The following is a 3,632-nucleotide window of genomic DNA, read 5'->3' as shown; positions in this document are numbered from 1 at the left end:
CTACTGTCTAATATAGTGTCTCCATTCTGTAAAAAAATAGAGTGAACTGTTCCTGATCTCCACTGAAACCCTGGATTGAAGTCATGTACTTTCTCCATGTTCCAGTGTTCAGACAAATCACATTCCATTGCTCTCACCAGACAGGATGAACCGACAGTGTGTGAATGTAGTGCAGTGAGATCTGTCTGTACATTGTCACCATCACTCTGAGAAACAATGTGTGACCACGGGTAACTGCCGTACCCAATACTTATAAGTTCCTAGCATTTCCCATGTCTCTTCATTCCCAGAAAAAGAAAAGAAGCATGAGGAGGGAGAACCAGAGCAGTGTGTCTGAGTTCCTCCTCCTGGGGCTCCCCATCCACCCAGAGAAGCAGGGCATGTTCTTTGCCCTCTTCCTGGGCATGTACCTGACCACAGTCCTGGGGAATCTGTTCATCATCTTCTTCAACAGACTGGACTCTCTCCTCCACACCCCCATGTACTTCTTCCTCAGCCATTTGGCCCTCACAGATGTCTCCTATTCATCTGTCACTGTCCCTAAGATGCTGATGAACATGCAGATACAGGATCAATCACTTCCCTATGCAGAGTGTGTAACACAGACTTTTTTTTTCATAATTTTTGGTTGCATTTATAACCTTCTTGAAATGATGGCCTCTGACACGTATGTGGCCATTTGTCACCCTCTTCACTAGGCCATCATTGTGAGGGAGGAACTGTGTATAAGTCTATGGGCTGGATCCTGGCTCCTCTCCTGTGCCAGTGCCCTGACCCACACACTTTTCCTGGCTCAAGTCTCCTTCTGTTCTGACTACATCTTCCCCCACTTCTTCTGTGACCTCAGTGCCATGCTTAAGCTGTCCTGCTCAGACACTTCTCTCAATGAGCTGGTTATATTCACTGTAGGGGCTGAAGTTGTCATTTTTTCATTGAGTGTCATCCTGGTCTCTTATAGTCACATTAGGATTTCCATCCTGAGGGACCCCTCTACTAAAGGGATCTGCAAAGCCTTGTCCACCTGTGGCTCCCACCTCTCTGTGGTGTCTCTATTCTATGGGACAATTATGGCAGTGTAGTTTTCCTCATCATCAGGCCAGTCCCAGGACAAAGACATTATTTATTCAGTGATGTACACAGTGGTCACCGTCATGCTGAACTCTTTTCATTTACAGCCTGGGAAACAGAGACATGACATTGGCTCTGGGAATTCTTTTCAGAAACAATAACCTTTCAGCCAAGAGACAATAAACTAACCATGTTCTTATTTCACCTACTCACATTGTTAGAAAAGCCTTAAAATGTTTTGTATTGATCACCCATGTCTCTAGCACTTTTCTAACTTTCTTTTCAATGCTCATTGTTATTGGAATAATCTCTTCCCCTTTGGTCATATCTCTTATCCATTTATTCTTTAATAACCTTACATATGACATTACACAAAACTCACATTCATCTTGTGTCTCAAAGCCCTAAACTCCTTTGTGTGTATGTGCATGTGTGTGTTTAAGTTTTGGCTTTTTTTCCAGTACTTAATAATATTATTACATTTGACATTTTTACAGCTTTTTTGAAGTATACAAATATTTAAAGAATTATTATGGTGCTCTATTCTTGGGTATTAGTTTTTCAATTTTTATTTGATTAATTATTTTGGATTATAGTTATCTTACAATTTTTTTTTAGTTTCAGGTATATAATAAAATGATTGTACCTTATATGTACTTTTTAGGTTATTTTCCCTTTTATGTTATTGCAAAATATTTAGTAGAGTTCCATGTGCTATACAATTGATCATTGTTACCAATCTATTTTATATATAGAAGTATGTGTATCTCAAACTCCTATGTTTTCTCTCCCCACTTTCCCCTTTGGTAACCATAAATTTGTTTTCTATGTCTGTGGGTATTATTTTTGTTTTGTGTACAAGTTAATTTGTATTTTTTTGGTCTTTTTGCCATTTCTTGGGCCGCTTCCATGGCATATGGATGTTCCCAGGCTAGGGGTTGAATCAGAGCTGTAGCTGCCGGCCTACGCCAGAGCCACAGCAATGCAGGATCTGAGCCATGTCTATGACCTACACCACAGCTCATGGCAATGCCAGATCCTTAACCCACTGAGCAAGGCAAGGGATCAAACCCACAACCTAATGGTTCCTAGTTGGATTCATTAACCACTGAGCCATGACAGGAACTCCTGTATCATTTTTTTAAAGATACCACATTTAAGTGATATCATATGATGTATATTTTTCTCTGTCTGGTTTACTTCATTTAGTATGATAATTTATAACACCATTGATGTTGCTATAAATGGTACTATTTCATTCTTTTTTGGCTGAGTAATATTCTGTTGTATATATATATGAAGCATATCTTCATTATCATTCATCTGTTGATGGATGATAATGAAGTCATTATTAAGCATGTCATGGACATTGCTTCCATGACTTGGCTTCTTGCCTTCCAAAGCTACAAACATTCAGTTAAGTTTCTTATGTTTAGTTTTAGTAAAGTCCAAAATGTATATCTTCTCAATGCAGTAACAGGTACTTTTGACAATTTGCTAAAATATAAATAAATTTTAATTTAATTGCTTTTTTGACAATAGGGGAGCAGAGAGTAGTCAATCCAATTACCAAATTTTCCTATTCCAGGAAGAATAATTTCCCCCCTAAACTGGATATTTGTGTGGAGACCAGTCTACAGCTATTGGATAAATTTTAGTCTGGGAAATGAGTGTTATCTTTTCCACTGAGGTCTCACTTCTAATACGAAAAAAGCTAAATGCATGAATTTATAACTTATGCACCCAGAAATATCCATGGGTATGTATACTATGTGCCAGGCAATTTTCTACATTCTGGGAATACACATTAAATAGATGTATTCCATTGTAGCATTTACATTCCAGCATTCCTGATCAAGCTCATCCTCCTTTTTTTTTCCATAGCAAGATTTAACTTTCATAGATATCCTAAATTTTACATATTTTAAAAATTGTCATTTCTTCACTGGATGAAAGTGCTATGGAAGATGGTTTTATATGTCTGAAATAAATAAATGCTAGATTTTGTAGGTAAAACTTCTATGAATAAAAGAGTCATAAAAATGGGAGGTCAAGGAGTACTCATCCTGGTTCAGTGCTAATGAACCTGACTAGTATCCATGAGGAAATGGGGTTTCTTAGTGGGTTAAGGTTCTGGCATTGCTTAGTGGTTAAGGTTCTGGCATTTGTGTGATGTGCAGTGTAGGTCACAGATGCAGCTTAGATCCTGAGTTGCTGTGGTGGCAGCTGCAGCTTGGATTTGACCCCTAGCCTGTGAACTTAACATATGCTTCAGGTGTGGCCCTAAAAATCACAAAAAAGTGGGTACAAAAGTGCTGGAGTGTTTTTATAATTTAACATCATGTGGTCTAGGTAGAGCTCATTGGGAAGGAAACATCCAAAGATGTAAGTGAGGACAGGTAAGTGAGCTGTGGTAATACATGGGCACATCTTGGAGTCTAGCACCTAAAAATACTCCAAGGTGACATGGTACCTGGCCTATCATAGGGACATTAATGGGACTTCTGTAGCTAGACAGAGTTAAGTGTGGAAAGGATGATGGGTGATTATTTCAGAGATATTAG

At 38.7% G+C, this 3,632-nt stretch overlaps 1 pseudogene; it reads left to right on the top strand.

Annotated features, from left to right (window-relative positions):
* The first annotated feature begins 380 nt into the window (after positions 1-380).
* On the top strand, positions 381-1,229 carry LOC125120897 (olfactory receptor 1J4-like; annotated as a pseudogene).
* Positions 1,230-3,632: the final 2,403 nt, after the last annotated feature.

Source organism: Phacochoerus africanus, chromosome 2 (genome assembly GCF_016906955.1).
Source record: "Phacochoerus africanus isolate WHEZ1 chromosome 2, ROS_Pafr_v1, whole genome shotgun sequence".
Classification (NCBI taxonomy): domain Eukaryota; kingdom Metazoa; phylum Chordata; class Mammalia; order Artiodactyla; family Suidae; genus Phacochoerus; species Phacochoerus africanus.
This window is presented reverse-complemented; position numbering and strand designations above follow the sequence as displayed.